General features: G+C 42.7%; 1 long non-coding RNA gene across 1 annotated transcript; it reads right to left on the reverse strand.

Annotated features, from left to right (window-relative positions):
- Positions 1–111: 111 nt before the first annotated feature.
- LOC121823506 (uncharacterized) lies at positions 112–23,552 on the reverse strand. Its single transcript, XR_006065009.2, has 4 exons — positions 22,946–23,552; positions 5,526–5,702; positions 3,875–4,039; positions 112–1,680 (listed from the first exon to the last, which is right to left on the reverse strand). It is a non-coding gene; the product is annotated as an uncharacterized LOC121823506 (long non-coding RNA).

A 23,552-nucleotide genomic window follows, 5' to 3' on the forward strand; every position in this document is an offset into this window, starting at 1 on the left:
TTTAACAAGCACCTTCTCATGACAAAAATGCTCAGCAAACAGGAACTCCCTCGACAGCAGGTCGTGTATGATGCCCCACGGGTAACAGCTTACTTGAAGGACCAGAAAACGTTTACACTCACCACTTTTATTCAGCGTAGCGGTAGCCTTGCCCAGAACAATTAGGAAAATCAAACAAGAGCTACCCAACTCAGAAAGGAAGAAGAAAAAATGGCAGGGGAGGTGTCACGGCCACAACCACCGATGCTGACGCATCTTCAGCTGCTGCAGCAAAAGGGAGATTCCCGCCACTTTCCCTTCCCCCCTCAGTCGAAAGGACGGTTCCCACACCACAGCTGCCTGAGGAGGGAGAGCAAGCAGGAGGCCTGCACTTCAAAGGCTGGACTCCGTGGTCCTTGAGGAGTTCACGCCAAGATCACTAACCTCATTAAACCCCACCACCACCATAATTACCCAGGACCCAAAGGGACTTAGAGCAGCTAAGAATATTGTAAAAGGCAATCTGTTCTTATTTTGAGGTCTTTACTCAACAAAGTAGTAATGATGCCCATCAATTATGTAGTTAGAGACAAGGCAGTTTTAGAAATCATGGCACTTGTGGGCATAGCTACCAGCCCCTTCTTGCAGTTAAGACTTGGTCTTTTAAATTGGCCATGGTCTTGTCCATAAATTACCAGCAGGTGGGACGGCAGAGGTGGCTGATGGGATTAAAACCATTTGCTGCAATGGACGGAACTAGAAAATATCATCCTGAGTGAGGTAACCCGGACTCAGAAGGACAAACATGGTATGTACTCACTCATAAGTGGATACTAGATGTAAAGCAAAGGATAACCAGACTACAACCAGCTCTAGAGAAGCTAGCTAACAAGCAGAACCTTAGGGGACATATGGATTGCCCTGGGAAGGGGAAATAAATGAGATCTCCATGAGTAAACTGGGGCTAAGCAGGGGGCAATGGAGGGTAGGGGATGGGGGATGAGAACATAAGCCAATGGGATGGTTGAGCTGGAACAGGGACGGAGTGGGAGAGCAAGGAGAGTGATACCATGATAGAGGGAGACATCATGAGGATCGGGAGAAATGGGGCTAGGGAAGTTCCCAGGAGTCCACAAGGATGACCCCACCTTAGACCACTAGCAATAGTGGAGAGGGTTGATTACCCTTCTGGGATCTAGGTACCCCAATGTTGGTTAAATCGGCGCTGCTCGTGGCTGGCCGCCGCCTGCGGCAGCCATGCCATTAAAGGAGAGTGCTGATCAGAAGAATCATAAGCCATGGTTACCTTTTTAGAGCTTTATGGGGGCGGGGAGAGGGGACAGATGGAAGGAGAGAGCAGAAAGAGGAGGGGGCACACAGAGGGCCCACCTGCTTTTTAGGCTGGGACGCCATCGCAGGCTGGTGATATAATTAAGGACAGAATCCTTACATCCCAGACTTTCGCTTATTATAAAAAAAAAGCAGGTAGATGGGAATAGGGGCGTCGTTCCTCTCAAAAACTGCTTCCAGCTGACTTTTGGACATCGGTTGGCTCTTGGGGGAATGGAGAAGAGGAGTATTCCAAGGTAGACAGGCGTTGTGGGATGCTGTCTGTCACCCGTTTGCTCTGGAGACATGTATCCCTCTTGGCTGTGGCTGGGAACTTTCTGTTCGACAAGATGCTGGTGACACAGAAAAAAGCTTAGAGAGAAAAGAATCCATTATTATTTTATGTTGACATTTATCTGAGGTAGATCCGGCCTGTCCAGATGGATTTTGAAACATGTTAAGCTTTATCGGTGACAGAGTATTTTAAAGTACCTGTTTCCTTTACTAGTTCAGCATATAGGAGACAGGTGATCAATTGTTAAAAACATCTCACAGTAGTAGATGTTTATATTAAAGTCTTTTGGTAACGCCCAGATGCTTTTGGGTCTGGGGGTATAAATATACCTTTTAGCTGTTACAGTTTTTTACTTGATGATCTCTGGACTCCGGTTCTGTGGTCGTCCTGTATCATTAGCTGAACAGTGAGTTAGAACAGGGAACTGGGAAGAGAGAAGCTTGTGGTGCATGAGAATTTATTTTTTGGAATTAGGGACAAGGCAAAGATCAGGGCCCTGTCTGTATGCACATGAGAAACACAGGCAGTAATTCTAAAGGTGCAATTAAATCTGGCGAGGTAGGTAAGGCTGTCCTCTGTACCCGACAATAAAGGAGAGGTGACATCCCAAAACTCCCCAGGACTGTGGCTCTGGTGTCCAGAAGGAAAGAAATGGATTGCTTCCCAGCTGCGTTCTGGGTTCCCTGTCATGTCTGTAGCCAAGCCTGGGTCTGCTGGAGGTCTTAGCTTGATGTACCCATGCATCTTGGTGCCTGGGGGCAGTCAGCTGACTGGTTGTCTTTCTAGGTGGCACTTTTAACAAGGCTGTTGATGGCCTGGCAGGGCATTCGCTAGCCCATGGCCTTTTTTTTTTTTTTTCACTTAAAACAGGAACCGAACAGCTTTTGGGAGTCAGCGAGTGCCAGCACTTGGCAATTTTGTTTTCGGGCTTTTATCTCTTCCCTGGCACACCTTAAATGCCACAGATGACTGCTGTGGATATCGTTCTATATAAATAAAACACTGATGGCCAGTGACCAGGCAGGAAGTAGGTTGCCAGGCAGGAAGTAGGTGGGACAAGGAGAGAGGAGAATTCTGGAAAGCGGAAGGCTGAGGGGAGAGACACTGCAGCCACCGCCAGGACAAGCAGCATGTAAAGACTCTGGTAAGCCACCAGCCACGTGGCAAGGTATAGATTTATAAAAATGGGTTAATTTAAGATAAAAGAACAGTTAGCAAGAAGCCTGCCACGGCCATACAGTTTATAAGTGATATAAGTGTCTGAGTGATTATTTTATAAGTGGATTGTGGGACTGCGGGGCTTGGGGAACCTGGAGAGAAGCCCTCCAGCAACAGATGACTCTTTTGCCTGTGGGGTCAGGAGCCTTGCTCTCCAGATGCTTAAGTTTTAGTCGGGGAGGTCTGGGGAACAAGAGACAGATTTTATTCCGTGTCCTGAATTTTTTTTTCCCCTGATAATTGGTGGCTTAAGGACAGCTTTTGGCAGATCTGCCAGGAGGCAGACTATAAACCGATCCTTTTGGAAGACTTGTCTGAGGCTATAAGTTGATTTTGGGCTTAAGAGCCATCCTGACTACTGTACACTTATTTGTACGGATCTTAGCCACTTCCAGATCTGTCTGTGTGTCTCTCAAGGCAGTGTGAGAATGAGTGGGTGGAGTTAAGTTGATTAGGGCGAGAGTCAGTAGAAGCCGTCCAAGCCCGCCCATTTGAGCCCGCCCACTGCCAGCGGAAGTCAGACAGAAAAGGTTGCATGTGGCAGAGGTAGAAATGGGGGAGGGAGAAGGGTTGAGAGCTTTAGCAGAAAGTTTGGGGATAAAGTAACTCTTTTATTTGCCCATTCACTGGCAGAAGTTCCTGCGACGCTGTTATGAGACCAGGTTTACACTGTTATGTGGCCAGGTTTACCGGTACGTGGCCCTATCCGCCAATGTAGGTGGTAAATGTATCCGCCCCTTTGTCCCATGGCTGTAGCTGAGAGAAGAATAAAAAATTAAAATAACAAACCGGGATCAGCCTCCAATCTCAGGCGTCCCCGGGAGTGAAGAGAGATCTAAGCATCAGCTCAAGTTCGCCATCCTCTTCGTCAAGGGACGGGAAGAGCTGTGGCTGCACTGCAGTTGGTCCACTGTTGGACCCTAGACAGCACTGACCGCCTTGTCAGGAGCAGAAAATGTGCCTGCCGTTGCCAGCACAGCCCGAGGACAATCCCCAGGCTGTCCATCGCAAAGAATATAGCTCAGATTACAGCTGCGAGAATGGCGGACTCACTGTGGTGAAGAATCATGGTGCTATCAGCAGTGGTAGCTGTGTGGGGGTCCAGCAGAGGCAAGGGATGCACGCATGCACGCACTCATGATCTCACGGTCTCGTTGGATGGGGGAGGAGGCGGCAAGCAGCAGCAGTCAGCAGTGGCCATGCCAGCAGAGGAGAGTTCTGATGGAAAGAATCACAAGCCATGGTTACCTTTTTAGAGCTTTATTGGGAGAGAGAGAGAGAGAGAGAGAGAGAGAGAGAGAGAGAGAGAGAGAGAGAGAGAGAGAGAGAGAGAGAGAGAGAGAAGAAACAGAGATACCACATGGAGGGAAGAGAACGGAAGGAGAGGGTGCAGAAAAGAAGGGGGCGCACAGAGGGCCCACCTGCTTTTTAGGCTAGACCGCCGTCACAGGCTGGTGATGTAATTAAGGACAAAATCCTTACACCCAAGGACACCAGGTTTTGTATAATATTATAGGTCCAGCCTTAATATTATACTATCCCAGGGGGCCCAGAAGGGACACTACCAGCGGTGTGGGAATGAATCTAGATACACTGAGTTCTTTAGTACATTCACTTTGTTCTTCTAAGTCAATTCTATCTACACAGTTTTACTCACCACTCACGAGGTATGGAGATACCCAGGTCTGTAGCACCCTTGGTTAGATCTGCAATGTAGCTGAAACCTTTGGGGATCACCTCTATGCCCCCCCGCCCCCCGACAGGAAACTGCTTCTCTCTGTGCAGCCTCCGCCAAGCAACATCTCTCCCTGGATGCACTTGGTTAACTATTCCCTTGGCCCTATGAGTATCCTGTTTAAGGCACCAGATATGGATTTCCCAGTGTCGGAGGAAGACGCTATGTCCCGTGTGGAATATCTGAGGGAAAAAAATCTACATACACTATGCTCTTACGACTGTTAACTTTATTCCTCTAAGACAAAATTTTATCTATACAGATACAGCTCCATCAGGCATTCAGGGCAGGAATAAATCTAGATACACCAAGCTCTTTGTCTGTCTATTTTATTTCTCTGGGATGAAATCCTGTCTACATAGCTTCAGTTCCATCCTGACACTTGGTTCCTCTTTGTCCCCTCTTTTACTGCCCCCTCATAGTCCTGCTAACCACTAAGCTCTTATGCTTCCAGCCTCATCTTCATCCTCTGTTTCTTCGCCCTCCATCTCTACTTGTTCTCTACTCCTGGCTCTGATGAACTCTACAAGAGTTCTGCCTTACTGTCTACAAAACCTCTGTGTTCTTCCCTTCTCCCTGGTCATGCCATTCTGTCTGCCTCTAGAGAAAATGCCAATTCCTTCTTCCCCTGGCCACACTGTTCTCTGCCTCAGGAATGTTGCTCCACCCTGTCTTCCACCTTGATATGTAAAAACCTCTTTTGTTCTCAGTTAATTGCTCTGGAGAGCCTCTAGGCCTCAAGGAAAGGGGGATGGTCTGAACTTCATTTGCACAAGAAACAAAGCTATGCATCTACCACAGGCTTGGCTTTGCCTTCGTGACCTTATCCAAATACTAGCCTGAGCAGGAAGTTCACACACACAATTCTATGGGAGTTGTGAGCACAAGAAATTCATAACAAGGCACAGCTGAATATTAAGCTGTGTAACACCAAATAGTCCATGCTAGATGGCTTCCCACTTGACTTACCTTTGGCCTGGTCAAGGTATAGCTTTAATACACAGCTGGACTCCTTATAACATATTCTTGTGGCTTGCCAAAATCATAGAGCCTTCATCTAGTAACTGATGGAAGCAGATGCAGAGATCCACAGCCGAACATCAGGCCCAGCTCCAGGAATCCAGTTGAAGAGTGAGAAGAGGGATTCTATGAGCAAGGGGCATTAAAATGATGATGGGGAAACAGAGAGAGACAACCAAACCAAACTAGTGGGAACTCATGAACTGTGGCTCAACAGCTGTGGAGCCTCCATGTTACTGGACTCGGCCCTCCGCATAAGCAAGACAGTTGTTTAGCTTGACCTGCTTAAGGGGCCCCAGGCAATGGGATCAGGACTTGTCCCTGGTACATGAGCTGGCTTTTTGGAGCCTAGTGCCAATGGTGGGACACCTTACACAGCCTTGGTGCAGGGGGGAGGGGCTTGGATCTGCCTCAACTGAATGTACTAGGCTCTGCTGACTCCCCAAGGGAGGCCTTGTCTTGGAGGAGGTAGGTATGGGGGGGAGGTAGGTTGGGGCGGAAAGCTGGGGGCTGCGAGAAAGAAGGAAAGGGGAATCGGTGGTTGGTATATAAAATGAAGAGAAAATTTCTTAATAATAAAAAAAAGAAATGTAGCTGAAGTTTTCCTGTGTCCACCTGGCTCCTACAGCTGCTCAGACCCAAATAAACACACAGAGGCTTTTATCAATTAAAACTGTATGGCCTATTGGCTCAGGCTTCTTGCCAGCTAGATTTTACATCTTAAATTAACCCATTTCTATAAATCTATACCTTGCCACGTGGCTCATGGCTTACTGGTATCTTTACATCTTGCTTTCTCTGTGTCTGGCTGGCGACTCCCAACTCAGCCTTCCTCTTCCCAGAATTCTCCTCTCTGCTTATCCTGCCTATACTTCCTGCCTGGCTACTGGCCAGTCAGCATTTTATTTATCAACCAAATCAGAGCAACACATTCACAGCATACAGAGCAATATCCACAGCAAAGAAAAAAACAAAAAAACAACAACAAAAAAAAAACGTTTGCTGCTTTTACACAGGAACCCAGTTTGGCTCCTAAAACCCACATCAGGCAGTTTACAAACTGCCTGTAACTCCAGCTTCAGGGGATTCCACTCCTCTTCTGGTCCCTGCAGACACTACATTCAGGTGCACAGACCCACACTCATATACACATAGTTTAAAAGTAAGTAATTTATATGCAAAGAACCTGTAAGAAAAACTAAGCTCTTACAAATCATTATGAGACAAAGAACCTCCAAAAGTGCCATTGAGTTCATTTTGTGTTGGCCATCTACTGCTGGGCATGGGGCCTGCCCTTAAGAGTAGTTTGTATATTCAGTGAGACTCCCTTGGAGAAAACTAATTTTCCACATGTGATCAGTTATCATTTGGAGACAGCTTCTGGGTTAGGAGTGCGGGAATATGTCCACTTCCCCTCGCAGCACTGGAACCCCATTAGGCCCTGACCTGTGCAGGGCTTGTGCATGCTGCCCCATCTCTGTGAGTTCCTATATGCATCAGTCCTGCTGTGCTTAGGTCTTGTTCCTTTGGCATCCTTCATCCCCCGCTGGCTTTTACAATATTTTCACCTCTGCTTCCACAGTTTCCTGAGCTCTGAGAGGAGGGATATGATGGAGTGTAACACAAATTGCTAAATGGTCTTTTAATAAACAAACAAACAAACAAAATCCTGGAGCCATATATTGGGGTAAATGCTAAAAGATCAGAGAGGCAAAGAATCAAGCCACTGCCACGTCTTACCTCTAGGACTCCAGCCCGAAAAGCCTTCAATTCCTATCTCCTCACAACTTGTATAAATTTCTCTGCCCAGCCATCACTTCCTTCTTAAGGCTGGGATTAAAGGTGTGTGTGCTTCCCAAGCAAAGGCATGAGATCTCAAGTGCTGGGATTAAAGGCATGTGACTCCCAAGTATTGGGATTAAAGGCATGTGCCACTAATACCTGGCTCTGTTTCTCTCCTAGACTGAGTCAATCTCAAGCAGTCCAGGGTGGCTTTGAACTCACAGAGATCCAGATTGATCTCTGCTTCCCAAGTGCTAGGATTAAAGGTGTGTGCCACCACTGCCTGGCATCTATGTTTAATCTAGTGGCTTGTTCTGTTCTCTGATCTTCATGCAAATTTTATTAGGGTACACAATATGTCACCACAATGCAGGCCTCCCATTTAGGACTGAGTGTTCCAAGGCCTCTTACTCTCTGCATATCGTCCAGTTGTGGTTCTCTATATTTTTCCCGTCTATTTCAGGAGGGAGCTTCTCTAATGATGGCAGAGTGAGACAGATCTCTGGATATAGCAGAATGTTTTTAGGAGTCCTTTTTTTTTTTTTTTTTTTTTTTTGCAGCATTCCTATAGTAGAATAGTAGTTATCTGTTTTTTCCCTAGGTCTCGGGTTCTCAGTCAATTTAAGAGGTTTATTTATTTACTTATTGCTAAGGGCCATGACATAATACAGCAGATGCCAACTAATATTTAAGGTGCCAACCCACCAGATGAATAATTTTCTGGTGGGAAACCTCGTTAAGCATGGCTGAGGGGCCACAGACTTCAGACTATCATTTGCTTCTGTCTGTGATTTTCATGTGTGCTACTGCAATTTGTCCATAAATTGCTGTGGAGAATCTCCCACTGCTTGTATTGCCATGTGTTTTTCTCGTCTGCATCCTGATCTGTTGGGATCTTTATCTGTGAAGATGACTCCTCCTTAAACTGTATTGTTAATATGATATCAATAATGTTAGCTTACATGAAGTTTTGATGAATAATTGAATACAAAGTAATGTCACACAAGTCAGGAATTATAAGTCCCTGAGAGTGGTTTTATATCAGAGCTGAGGCTGACATAGGAAAATAGTTGAATCTCTCCAGCTCTAAGACAGCTTTCATACCATTAGCTGATTGAAAGCTTCAAAGTAACTTTAAATAGACCAGGTGCCTTGCTAATGGGTTTTAAGACAAATATTTCCTATCTTAGTTCACAAGGACATGCTGAGCTATCTGGCTAGGTCATAAATACAAAAAGCCCAATTATTGCTAGCTGGCAAATGATTAGTCCTTGCACCCATTCCTGGCCTCAATTTGTGAAAATATATTCTGACTAGTCAAGGATACAAAAATAACTTGACTCTGTTGCCCCAAATGAGGAATGCACGTGTTCTCTAGATAATTAGAAGCTACACACAGGACAAAAAAAAATATTTTAAGATTTAAAATGCAGGTTGGGGATTTAGCTCAGTGGTAGAGTTAGCTTACCTAGCAAGCACAAGGCCCTGGTTTGATCCTCAGCTCAAAAAAAAAAAAAAAAAAAAAAAAAGAAAAAAGAAAAAGAAAGAAAGAAAGAAAAAAAAGAAAAAAGAAAAAAAAAGATTTAAAATGCTTTTAATGTCACTGTGCCTTAAAGAGTGCCAAAATGAGCTCATATTAAGAGAATTGAGGTAAAATTGAGTTCCAACCAAAGCATTTATGACACAAGCTCTCTGTAAACACTACCAGTTTACAAACATTAATCTCAAAGTATTTGTTTAAAATGTTACTACACTTAGAAATATAGGTTATAGGCACGATTTCTTTATTTTTCTTAAACTCTTCAATAGTTTAGTTTTATAAGTCTAGCTCTATAAATAAATAAAAATAACTGTTTCTCTCTTTGAAGCTACAGCTGTGAAATTACAGCCCACCAATTAAGAAGTTGAAATTTATTACAAGTGTGTTGTCAGGATGACTGTTTCTTATCAAATGACATGTGACCTTAAATGTAACTTCTATATTGAAGGATTTCTGTTGGGTATATATAGCTATGAAGAACAAAGAGAATTCAGAATTCAGCATGAGAAAATAGAGAAACCACTCAGAATAAATGTGAATGTGTCTTTTTCCTATACCCCTCAGATAGAAAAGCCAAGTTTATGCCAACCCTGTGGATTTTTTTTTTTTGCAAACCCTGTACTGTCTGGAGGCTGGAACTCTAGGACAGCAATAACTTATGGTGCTAAGGGTTGAATCCAGGACCTTATCCATATCAGGCAAGCATTCTCTCATTAGACTATATCTCCTATCAATATATATGTACTTTCTACTCTGTTCTCTAAAGTTTCATGTTCATGGCATACTGAAAAATTCATTTAGTCTATCTCTAAAAGTTTCCATGGTCATAATAGTTCCAGCTTGTTCAAAAGTCCAAGGATACAGTCTCAACTAAGACTTGGGCAATCACTTAATTATGAGATTCCATAAAATCAAATAGCAATTTATATACTCCTAACATACAATGGCACAAAATACATATTTCCATGCCAAAAGGAGTAATGGGGGCTTGGGAAGGAAAGATTGTGCTAAATCTAAAATCCAACAAGGCAAACACCAAATTCTACAGCTCTCTGTCTAGTACCTAGGTATCTTGGTGGTATCATCTGGGCTCCAACAGCCTTGAGTAGCACCAACCCTCTAGGTCTGCCACAAGCAGAGCTTCTCTCTTAGGCCAGCTCTACTCCACGTTTACAGCTTTTGCCAACAGATGCCCCACAATCCTAGCATTTCCAACATCTTGGGATCTATACCATAACTTGTGTTTCACTTCCTCAGCTTTACAAAATAGCTCTCCCAGGGTCTCATTTTATGGAATTTGACCCTGCCACATTTTGCCCAGGCTCAGATTTCTGACTAGAATGACCCATTAAGCACGATACTTGGGACCCACATGTTAGCAGAAGAGAATCGATTCCCATAAGTTGTCCTTTGATCTTCATTCATGTGTCTACACCACACACACACACACACACACACACACACACACACACACACACAGTAAATACATATAATAAAAATTTTAATTATTTTTGTTATATGTGTGGGTCTTTCACTTACATGTATATCAGTGCACCAGTTCATGCCTATTATCCATAGAAGCCAAAAGAGGACATCCAATACACTGGAATTGGAGTTATAGATGGTTGTGAGCTGCCTTGTGGTTGTTGGGAATTGAACCCCAGTCCTTTGGAAGAGCAGCCATGCTCTTAAATGCTGAGCTATCGCTCCAGATTCCAATTAAAAAATAGCGTGATACATATAAATAAATAGCATGTCCAGAAATAAACTCATGTACAGCCAAGTGATCTTTGACTATACAATTGTAGGAGATAGTTTCTTCATAGATAGTTTTGGGGAAACTGGTTATCTATATGCAAAACATGTCCCTGTAACTCTGCCATACACAAAAACACAACAAGGCTGTATCTCAAAATAATTATAATGATAACAACAGTACTACTAATAATGAAATCTTACATATTTTAATATCCTGGAGGATTTTATGCCAAGTTAAATAAGCCATACACTGAAGGACAAATGATAAACGATGCCATTCACATGATGAATAGAAACAGTCAAGGTTGAAATAGAAGCAGAATGGTAGCTGCCAGAGGTTGAAAGATAAGATAGTCATCAAAGGTTGGGGAAAGTATTCATCAAAGATGCAAAGTTGCAGCTGTATAGAGTAAATAAATCTTGTCTACTCTAAATAAAATGTCCACAGTTAACAATAAATATTCTACCATATACTTTTGATAAGAAGGTAAAATTTAACTATTTTTATCACAAAAAATAAACAAAACTTCATGGAAGAGACTTAGGAGCAAGAAATGGGTTTATTATGTAGGGGACACTGGTTATTTTATGCACTTATGCTTATCTCTGAACTCACCAGGTTGTATATATTATCAATTATCTATAGATTCGTCTGTGTATGTACAAAATATTCCAAGGATTTTTCTTAAAGATGAGCTACATTAGAGCAAAAAATGCAAGGTGTTCTCTGGGGAAGCACATTTTTGATACATTGGTACCAGTCAGTTTTCTGTAATTGTAATGCAATATCTCCTGCTGGATAGTTTAAAAGGAGTCTCTTTAGCTTTGAGTTCTGGAAGGTTTGAAATCATGGTTCTTGGCTCTGATGATGGAAGTGTCAATGGCATCACAGTGGTTAAGCGTGTGTGCAAAGAGGGAAGAACATGTGGTTATTCCAGAAGCCACAGAGATCAGAGTACCATGACAGCTATGTTAATCCCTTCTCAGGGAAGGTCCCTAATGACCTAGTGACCTCCTACCTGGTACCTATCCTTTAAATGTTCTATCAGCTCTGAACATTATCATAATATAAAGTTCCCATGAACCCTTTGGGGAGGGCACACTCAAACCATATGCCAACCATAACAACATATCAATGGGTAAGAAATAGCATTTATGACACACAGAAAATAATAACCAAGAAGTTTTCAAAAAGCTCATTTTTTACTAAACAGACAAAAGACAAAAAGCAGTATTTTAAAGAAAATATAGCCAGGCAGTGGTGGTGCACACCTTTAATCCCAGCACTTGGGAGGCAGAGGCAGAGGCAGGCAGATCTCTGTGAGTCTGAGGCCAGCCTGTGTAGCTGGAAAGTTTCTCTCCAGTCCTGCCAAGCCCCCACAGTCCCGCAGCCCCGCAGCCCACTTATAAAATAATCACTCAGAAGCTTATATTAATTAAAACTGCTCGGCCATTAGCTCAGGCCTACCACTGACTAGCTCTTATATTTAAACTGACCCATAATTGTTATTTATATTTATATTACCAAACCACGTGGCATGGTACCTTTTCTCAGTTCTGCCTTCACATCTTGCTTCCTCTGTGTCTGGATGGCAACTCCTGACTTGGTCTTCCTGTTCCCAGAATTCTCCTCTCTCTTTATCCCGCCTATACTTCCTGCCTGGCTACTGGCCAATCAGCACTTTAATTATTAACCAATCAGAGTAACACAGCAAGCATGGGCTACAGAGAGTTCCAGGAAAGGTGCGAAGCTACACAGAGAAATCCTGTCTCAAAAAAAAAAAAAAAAAAGAAAGAAAGAAAGAAAGAAAGAAAGAAAGAAAGAAAGAAAGAGAGAAAGAAAGAAAGAAAAGAAAAGAAAATATAAAAGCCTACAAGTACATCAGACTTATCAACAATGGTGGACTGATAATTTTTAACAACTGTCTCTCCCAGAAGGAAAGCTCTGGCTTGTGGTGTTTGCTCATTTCTATAGGATAAATATCACAGATTAATCAAGGTGCCCCTGTGATGCCATTGAACACAACTGACTCATGAGAGCAGATTCCAGTGGCCCACCACTTTTGTAACCACAGAACTGCAAAATAAAATGTTCATGAAATAGCATTCCAGCCAGCAGACTGATGAGAATTAAAAACCAAATCAACATCGTATTAGCAAGAACACAAACAAAGAACTTTTATCTGCTTTTGAAGTAGAGGGAATCACTTTGGCTAACTATGGGAGTATTTCACAATTTGTATGTTTGCTTCCTTGAGGTTGTTGTGTTTAAGATATACACTCACCATCAGTGTCTAAGGATGGATTTTGTGTTTTCTGACATGATTCTGATCAAGACAGTTGTGGTTGGTTTGGTCATGTTCATGTATCTATTAGAAATCCAAAAACAACCCCTAAAAACTTCATGTTAGAGCATAGAGAACAGAGAAAAACTTATCAGTTATATTCTGAGATGCCCAGGGTATTATACATAATCTATAGTTCTCCCAAGGTCTTACACAAATTGAAAAGTTTCCAAATGTTGGTTGAATAGTGTCTTTATCATGTCTACCTATAAGGGAAAAAGTAAAAAAAACGAAACAAGTATGGTTGAGGAGAGTGAAAAGACAGGTGTACAGAATCCAGGTTAGAGCTGGACTTCATTTGCCCACGAATCCTTGTTGTTTAGACAGTTGAGTTTCCTCAGCTCTGTAAGTAGTCAGTCAATTAATCATGTGGCTACTATGCATCTTCACTATGCCAGGCATTATGCCTGATGTTGCAGATATGATGCAACCATCAGACAAATAATTAAGTGATTATTCAATAATTAAAGTGTACAAAGTACTAGTAAGGAAAAGTACAGGATATTTGAGAATTGACAAGAGGGAGAGAGATTTAGGTCAGGGAAGCCTCCCATGAGGACATAGGTTAAGATGAACTCCGAGGGATGAGTAGAAATTACACCTAATGGCTGGTACAGGAGACAATATGCCATGCATAGGAGGAACCTCGTGAGCCTTCAGAACACTGAGATAGGATGGAGCAGTGTTTTTAATTGAATTGCTTTTTGACTGGGAGAGAAGGAGTCAGGGGCAGTAAAAAGACAAGGCAGGCGCAATGGAGCTTCTGATGTGAGTCTTCCCAGACACGCTGAAAAATTTGGACTTGACTGTGATGTTATTAGAAGACTATTGAAAGTCAGGAAGGGGTATCAGATTTTCATTTTTAAAAGATTATTCTGACCAGGTGAAGTGGTGCGCCTTAGGGAGAGAATCTCAGCACCTGGAAAGCAAAGGCAAGCAGGTCTCTCTAAGTCCCAGGCCAGCCTGGTCTACATGGGGAGTTCCAGGACAGCCAGAGTGACATAGTGAGACCCTGTCTCATGAAAGAAAGTAAGCAAACACAAAAAGAGAAGTTATTCTGACTGCATTTTAGAGTCTGCGGCATACTGCCCCAGATGTGCCCAATCTCATTGTCTAAAATGATGAGTCCATGTAGGAATTCATCACAGTGGTAGAGGCCGGAAATTAGGGCAGCCTGGACTACAGTGTCGGCAATGAGAAGCAATGGGAATGGCTAGATATGACAAATTATCTTAATCCTTAACAGTAAACACAAGAGATCAAGGAAACATGAGTCAGGGCAACTCCTAAATCCCCAGCATTAGCATTTGATTTAGTAGAAGAAGATTTGGAAAGTGGGGGAAAAAAACTGATGGGTTCAGTTTTGCCTTGTTTTTAGTTAGATAAAAATAGTGTTTTGCAAGAATAGTTACAGAATCTGGACACGGGAGAGATGGCCAGCAATGAGATAACCTGGAGGGAGGAACTGAGGTGGAAGCCATAGAGAATCACTGCTTACTGGCTTCTTCCCATGGTTTGCTCAGCCTGCTTTCTTATAGCTTGAAGGACCACCAACCCAGAACTGGCATCGCCCACAGTGAGCTGGGCCCTCCCACAACAGATATCACAGAGAAAATCCACCACAGGCTTGACTACAGGCAAATCTTCTGGAAACATCGCCTCAATTGGTAGGCCCTCATCCAAATGACTCTAGTCGACATGAAACATAAGTTTTGTGTGATCTGGCCTGGCAATTTAGTGTAGTGGCTAAGGGTACATGCCTCAGAATTCGAAAAATTAGGCAAAACTACTCAGTCTACAACACAGATTTCTCCCCATAAGATGGAGACTACAGTTCGAGGCCAGACTGGTCTACAAAGTGAGTTACAGGACAGCCAGGACAGTCCCACAGAGAAAACCTGTCTCAAAAAACCAAAAAAAAAAAAAAAAAAATGGGGACTATAGTACTTACTTCATATCTATATTGATCTCCAAGCCAACTTAAAATCTAGAATACCACCTGTTAGTGACCTATTATTCTTTATATTATCGTAGCTATCACTTGGTATATAATCTGAATACAATTAGTTTATTTTATTTTTTGAGACAGGATTTCTCTGTGTAGTTTTGGTACCTTTCCTGGATCTTGCTCTGTAGACCAGGCTGACCTCGAACTCACAGAGATCTGCCTGGCTCTGCCTCCTGAGTGCTGGGATTAAAGGCACGTGCCACCAGCGCCCAGCTACAATTATTTTAATGAATTCATTTATTAAATAACTATTCATAAACCATGCCAAACATTGTATTAAGTACTGAGAACATAACAATTAAAAAAAAAGTCTATGACTTCATGGATCTTACAGTCTGTCTAGAGGCAGACAGACATTGGTCAAATAAAGAGGAAAATAGTCAATGGTGAGAACATTTAGAGTTAGGTATCAGTGCTGGGAACCTAAGGATTATCTACAGGGTGACTGCTATTTTATACATGAGTCTTGGTAGAATAATCCATTAAGAGGAGTTTATTCAAATGTTTGAGTGAGCCACATGTATATCTAGGAGAGAACATGCCTCAAGACTGAAGAGTAAGTTCCTCATATGGGCCATCACTAGCACGCCTGAAGCTCATAAAGAAGGCTGAGATACCATGAAAAAAGGGACAAAGTGGTAGGATGAGAGATCAGAGAAGTAACAGGGAGCTAGTCAGACCATGGTAAGAGCGCTGGCTTTTATTTTGAATAACAGGTAAGTAATTGGGTGGTTTTGAGGAGAGAAAGACATGGTCTTTATAGAGATTATACAGGTGATGGGGTGACAGCAGAAATAATCCAGGTAAGCATAACATGGACAAAGGCAATGGGAATGTACAGAAATGTTAGATTCTGGATACCATTCAGGTTGACGGTAGATCTAGAAAGATTTGCTGGTGTAGTGAGTGTGTATCAAGAAAGATAAAAGTCAAAGATGACCAAAAGATTTTTGTCCCAAGCAAAAGAGGAAAAATTGAATGGCTGTTTGCTAACAGAAAACTGAAGCAGTGATAGTGTGTCATGTCTTGGTTTATTTGTGCTGCAACAACAATAACAAAAACTGCTTAGGGCTGGTTAATGTAGCTCAGCATTGTGGCACAGATCTGTAATCCGAGCACTAGACAGGCAGAGCTGGGTAAACTACCGCAAGTTTAAGTCACGCCTGTTCTCTATAGCAAGTTCTAGATCAGTCCAAGATCCCGTCTCAACACACACACACACACACACACACACACACACACACACACACACGCGCGCGCGCGCGCACACACACACACACACACACGCACACGCACACGCACACGCACATGCACAGAGTGATATATGTATACTGAAGTTTTAATATATATAATAATATATATACATATATATGAATTTTAAAATTGCCTCCCATTTAGAACTGAAAAGTCCACTATCAGAGCTCAAGCTTCTGATAAAAGCCTCTTTCCTGGACCTTCACATAGCCGAAGGCAAAAGACAGGAGAGGCCAAAGATGGCATGAAGAATGTCTTTCATTCAGGCTCCAATCCTACACATGAGGGACAACCCCCCCATGAAATCACCTCTTTTTTTTTCCTCTGGAGCTGAGGACTGAACCCAGGACCTTGCGCTTGCTAGGCAAGCACTCTACCACTGAGCTAAATCCCCAACCCTGAAATCACCTCTTAAAGACTCTACCTCCAAATGTATAAAATACTGAGTGGGAGTTGAGTCTGCATTATTTTCTCTTCAGTTGTAAACTTGAGGGTTGGGCATTAGTGTGTTACTGGTGTGTGTAGCTTTGATAGCACCTACTGTCCAGCTTGTACATATAGTCAGTTAGACCTTTTTATACGTAGACCAGTGCCACAATAGTTGTAACTGGTTTCACTTGTCATTGAAGGAGGCCGTCATACTTCTCACTTTTCTGAGAAACAACTGAGAAATATACACAGATGTTAGATAGGATTAAGGATTAACTTGGTTGTTGGCTGTAGGAGAGCAGACAGAACAGCTTAGACCTCATAGCAAAATGAGATTTCATCTTTTCCTCTGGAGTGGATCCGTATGTCCAGTTAACTGACAAACACAAATCGCATCCTGGGCACACAGCCAATTGCTAAGATGAGAGGGGATGATGCATGCAGGGTGCCGCTGGGCCTGGGACAGTACCTTCATCACTAGCAGCCTGGTTGGCAAGGACTTAGAAAAGCTTCCCTCCTTGAGTGTTTTCGCTCTGTGTCTTCCAAAGCTGACTGCTTTCTCCACATGTCTTCTGAAGCTCTCCTTTCAAGGTGCTTTTTCTGGAATTTACAAGCCACCATCGTGTTACAACTGTCTTTTTTAAGATTCCTCGGAGATCGGCCTATCTGGGAAAACATGTTCAAAGGCAGCAACTACTTCTGCTTCGGATCTTGTCATCCAGGGTTCTATGCAGTGAGCATATTGCTCTGGAAGGCAGATGTGAATGAGAGAGCCAAGGAAAGACCAGGTCATGCACATGCTATGACTCTTACAGCTATCTACCAATTAGGTGAGGCACGCCTCCCTTAGAGAAACATCAATGGAAGAACTCAGAGAGAAAGGTTAAGTTCTCTTCCTCAAAGTATCTGATGTAGGCCTGAAGCTCATATAATTTGGGTTTTTCTTTCTGAGGAAAAGAACTCAAAACTAGAAGCATAAAATTTAGTAGAAGACAAGCAAGGTTCCCGAATTGGTGCAGAAATGGAGGAGCAAGCTCCACAGTTTTACAGTAATCCTCTTCTGCTATTTAGAAGGTGATGGCAGTTTTCTGTGTGTGTCAGGGAGGTTGCTCTCCACCACAGTTCCCCTGGCAAGCAAAGCAGCTTGAGGTTTGTAATAAGGAGCAACGTGCTTTATACTAAGGCTTCAGCAGTACAGTGCTCATGGAAACAGAGTCCAGCTGTCAGACAGGCTGTGGGACTGATTGACCTAACATCCTAACAATGTCACCAATGACCCAGTTTCTTCGGATCGTTCCACTGCACTGTCCACGGTATCTCCTTCATCTTAAGTGGCTCCCTTCAAGTCTGTGGCACAAATGCCAGCCGCTTTGGACTGCAAACTTCGTCTTCTCTGCCAGAAGAGAGACTGCTTTGACTATCCAGCATGAGTCCTGGCTTCAAATCAGTTTGTTGGATACAAGCATCAGAGTAAGGCCTAAGCCAAGCATTTCGGCAAGAGGAGCAGAGTGATTTTAAATGCTGTAGGCCAGTCAGGGCCCACTTCCCCTGCTCCGCCCCCTGCCCCCCCCCCAAAAAAAAAGAGGGATAGGTTACGTCTCATTCCAATCCTGTAGCTGCTACATGACAAGATTGGAATCTAGATCTGTGAAACATCCACAGTATAAGCCAGAGAGTCGATTCTGGCCTAATGGGCCAGTTATATTGAAACTTTTCATGATATTCTTTGGATTTATACTTTGCCTTCCATCTCTACTTTTCTCTGTTGGGAGGCTGAAACCTCCAGAGGACAATAATCACAATAATCATTTATTCACTAAATTTTCCCAGCTCCAGTATTAAGTGTTCAATCTTTTTTGAGAGAACAAATTTATTACACACTAGAAACAATTTGTTGAAGCATTAAATCGCTTATGTAAAGTAGGAGATATATAAAGTTAGAACAGTTTAGCTGTTGTAGGATTTAAGTTGAAAATAAGCTTCAGGATCAGGGCTGTAGCTCAATTATAGGTGAACTCCATGTTTAGAATGTACAAGGCTCTGGCACATATGAAAAAAATAAATGAGTAACATTCTGGTCAAAAGTAAATCTCATTAAGGAAAATGTCAAACAGGACAGGATTTTTTAAAAAGTGGCTCTTCAAATATAACACATTTAAACTGTCATTGATTCAGTAGCACTTCCCAATTTCACAAAGAAATAAGGACTTAGGACAAATGGACGATAATCATTATAACCTTTATTTTGACATTTATAAAGGGACAATTAAATTAAATGTGAGCTCTAAATTGTTAGCTTTGTAACAGAAAAAAAAAGGGATCACTTTATCTCAAGCTGAAGTAATATTTCATATTTTTAAAAAACTAATAGTGAATAGAAAAAGCAAGTAACCCATGGCATGATAAAGCAACCAGAAGAAAGAAAATGTACTGATTTTATATGACTCTGATTTTCTATTTTTACCTTTTATCATCTGTATTCTTTCTTGGAAGACAGACAAAAACTTCTCTTAAAACACATATAACATTTTAAATGTACCAGGCCTTTTAAAATTAAATACAATTGCTGAGTGGTGGAACACGCCTTTAATCCCAGCACTCGGGAGGCAGAGGCAGGCGGATATTTGTGAGTTCAAAACCAGCCTGGTCTACAGAGTTAGTTCCAGGATAACCAGGGCTACACAGAGAAACCCTGCCTTGAAAAACTAGAAAAAAATAAATAAATATACATAATTTATTTGTGATCGTGGCAGATCTCACAGGCTTACTGAAGTTCTAGGTTACAGGTGTCTAAAAACATACCCAGCTCCTCTAAGCTTTTTTTTCTTTTTGTTTGTAAAAACATATATTTAAATTTGGTAAACTATTCTGTTAAAACACTTATTTTTCAAACTGAAATATTATCTCCATGTTTCTTACCTTCTAGTACAAACTGCTATATACTCAGTATTTATTAAATGGAGTCATACTTTCTGGGTAAGTGCTGTATTTCATTTAGGTTGAGGAGATTAAGTTACCATTATTTTTTTTTTGTTTGTTTGTTTGTTTGTTTTTGGTTTTTCGAGACAGGGTTTCTCTGTGTAGCTTTGCGCCTTTCCTGGAACTCACTTGATAGCCTAGGTTGGCCTCGAACTCACAGAGATCCGCCTGGCTCTGCCTCCCGAGTGCTGGGATTAAAGGCGTGCGCCACCACCTGGCAGGGGAGATACCATGATCACGAAGTTACCATTATTTTAAATCAAAGCTCCACCTGGGGAACCTAGGAATGTCTCCTAGGAGACTCAGCTGTCTATGGGTTGCAAAGAACTTCAGCTATTCCTGTGAGCAATTTAAATACTTACACTGACTTTTGCATATTAAACAGGTTATGCAATTCTCAGACTTGATACTTCTCTGGAGAGTTTGAATCACCTTTTCTATACACATAATCATTCACATATACATTTCAACATCATCTCTATAGGTACATCAGTATGCTTAAATCACTATAAAGTTTCCTATAGTTATATTTTGCTCTGACTTTCTGTACATTTTTAGCATTGGGAACAGAGATTTTAAAAAAAAAGATTAGACACCTGTAATATTGGTGACTTGAAAACCTTGAGTTCTCTAATCCAGCCTGGTGAAGCCTTGACTCAAAAAGTAAAAAGGGGTCCAGGGATAGAAGTCAGTGATACAAGCTTCATTTAGCATTTGCAAAACTCTGGGTTCAAGGCCCACCACCGCACACTCTAAAAAGATGTTAGTGTCTGTGTGTGTGTGTGTGTGTGTGTGTGTGTGTGTGTTGAGTGGAAACATATATAACATGATGTACTCTCAAGGAAGAAGATTTAAGTTTAATTTATCTGAAAAGAAAAAATCAATAGTATAAGGTAGATTTTGAAAATTGTTTATATGAATATTGTGCATATGGCTATCATGTCAATTTACGTGAACTGTCCTTATGAAGCATCTTAAGTTTGTTAGATCACCTAACTACCAAATACTATTTTGTACGTAAAAGATAGGTCTGGTGACATGCTGAAGTTACTCTCAGTGGTAATTAAGGTGAACTAATCAACTAGCCATTTGGTTTGGTAATAGCTACTTAAAAACGGGATTCTCTACTTCTGATAGACTTACTTTAAACTTCATGGTAATTAGGCAGATTCAACACTGAACATGTGTATTCAGCACTATAAAAATCCCCAGAAGGAAGTGCCAGTCTTTTTAATGGCTCTTGTCTTTGATCTCTTTTTCTTTCTTTTACCTCTGACTTAATTTATTTCTCCCTCATTCCTCTGCTTAAGCCACACTGGCTGAATATGCTGGACGCTTTAAAAACATTAACTAACAATCATGTCTCCAGATTTCTTTAGTTTCTGCCTGATGTCCTTGTTTTTGTTTGTTTTGTTTTTGTTCCATAAAATGCCTTTTTTTTACATACTTTTTTTTCTTTATTAAGAAATTTTCTACTCACTCTACATACCACCCATAGATCCCACCTCCTCCCTCCTCCCAGCCCACCCTCCCAAGCCACCACACATCCCCACATCCCCCAAACCAAGGTCTCCCATGGGGAGTCAGTAGAACCCGGCACACTGAGCCTAGGCAGGTCCAAGCCCCTTCCCACTGCACCAAGGCTGCACAAGGTGCCACACCACAGGTACCAGATTCCCAAAAGCCTGCCCATGCTCCAGGGATGGATCCTGAACCCCCTGCCTATGTGTTCCCCAAACAGTTCAAGCCAAACAACCGTCTTCCGTATCCAGAGGGCCTAGTCCAGTCCCCCGGGGGCTTCACAGCCACTAGTCTACAGTTCATGGGCTTCCACTAGTATGGTCGGTCATCTCTGCACTTCTTCCCATCATGATCTCGACGTCCTCTGCCTACAGAATCCCTCCTCTCTCTCATCAATTGAATGAGAGAGCTCAGCCTGGCACCTGAAAATGCCTTTATGTTGAAAGCATATGAATATACATTATTTCCTCAGTTTTGGTTAGCGTGAAGAAATGAGCTTGGAAGTCCTGAAGTAGTTAAACTTAGCACTATAATTTTGTTTTTGTTTTTTTGTTTTTCAAGACAGAGTTTCTCTGTGTAGTTTTGGTACCTGTCCTGGATCTTGCTCTGTAGACCCGGCTGGCCTTGAACTCACAGAGATCCGCCTGGCTCTGCTTCCTGAGTGCTGGGATTAAAGGCAAGCGCCACTACCGCCGGGCATAACATGATTTCTTTAAACCAAATGTTATATTAAAAGGCTGGACTATGCTCATATGCATGGTGTTTACTATTTCCCATCTAGTAAGCTTCATAAAGGAAGAACTTCGTGTCTCTTTGTTGCTTCCTCACATCTAGTGTCAGAAGAGGGCTGTGTGTGGCAGTATTCTGTTTTCTCTGTTTTGGAGATGAAGTCCTGCTATGTGGTCTAGACTAGTTTGAAACCACAGTCAGTGACTGAAAGTAGCCTGCTGCCTCCGGATCCTGAGTTTGGGGCCTAAGCTGCCCACGGTGTTCCCCTTCAAAAAGTGAGTGTTTCCCGATCTTGCTTACCCAAGCAGGAACCCAAGTGGGTGTCAGTCCTGTGCTGTGTTTCAACACTTAAACTTCCTCAAAGAAAACAACTTGTTTATCATATGCCTCCGAATTTAGGGTGGTGAAAACCACATCAATTTCTCATTTCCCAACCTTCAACAAGGACTGTTTGCATCTCTCTCTCTCTCTCTCTCTCCCTTCCTTCTCTCTCTCTCTTTCTTTCTCTTTCTTTCTTTTTTTGTTTTGTTTTGTTTTCTTTTTTGTTTTTCAATACACGGTTTCTCCGTGTAGTTTTGGTGCCTGTCCTGGATCTTGCTCTGTAGACCAGGCTGGCCTCGAACTCACAGAGATCCGCCTGGCTCTGCCCGGCACCCGCCCCCGCTCCCTGAGTGCTGGGATCAAAGGCGTGCACCACTGCCACCCCGCCTTGTTTGCATTTTCTAAGGAAGCAATATAACTGGCAAAACTATTACAACACACAGAGACAGACAGACAGACAGACAGACACACACACACACACACATGAAAAAAGGAGAAATACACAGATTCCCCCAGCACTGGGGTGGGGTGGGGATGAAATCAGATTTTAATGGTTCTGAACGAGTTTTAAAGCAGCATTAAACCTCCCCCCCACTCCCCCCCTGCCAAAACAAAACCCCAAAACTTCGTGAGATGTCTGTCGTTGAAGCAGAAAATGTAAACCCAGAAGGCAAATTTTCCTGTTGGATCCTAGGTAACTCACCCTATTACGGCGAGCCTTGTCCAAGGATGATGAGAAAGCCAAGCAAGTATTATACTTCTGTCGATCTGCTTTTCAGAAGTAAACTACGAAGATACCTGTCCTAGGTTTAGGTCAGGTCGGCTAACCTGAAGTCTCAAGAGCTGAACGAAAACACTTTAGTTGAATAACTCAACAAATACGTCGATGAAGGTCCCACCCTTCGACCTCTCCAACCCCGGACATAAGAGCAAAAAAGAAATCAAAGTTCAAATCTTAGCATTTAGCAGTGTCGTGAAATCCCAGGCTGGTAATTCACAGCCTAGAGCACCCCGAGTGATGAAACTTCCCGGTCCTGGCCCAGACACCTGCCCTTCAAGGCAGTGATCCCCCTTGGGCAGGATATATAGGGTGACTCACTTGGGGCCAGCCTTCCCCGGAGGACAAACTGGGTCAGACGTTATGCTCTGAGACTCTGGGACCGTTTGGTGGGCTTAGGAACCACGACACCTAGGAGCCGACCTCTCCCGAGTCCGTGGGGTCCTGCCGGGAGGGATCGATCCTCTTGCACCCCGGGCCCAGCCCCAGCCGGGGCAATCCAAGAGGGTGAAGTCCTGGGGAAAGCTGGAAG

Source organism: Peromyscus maniculatus, chromosome 17 (assembly GCF_049852395.1).
Source record: "Peromyscus maniculatus bairdii isolate BWxNUB_F1_BW_parent chromosome 17, HU_Pman_BW_mat_3.1, whole genome shotgun sequence".
Taxonomy (NCBI): domain Eukaryota; kingdom Metazoa; phylum Chordata; class Mammalia; order Rodentia; family Cricetidae; genus Peromyscus; species Peromyscus maniculatus.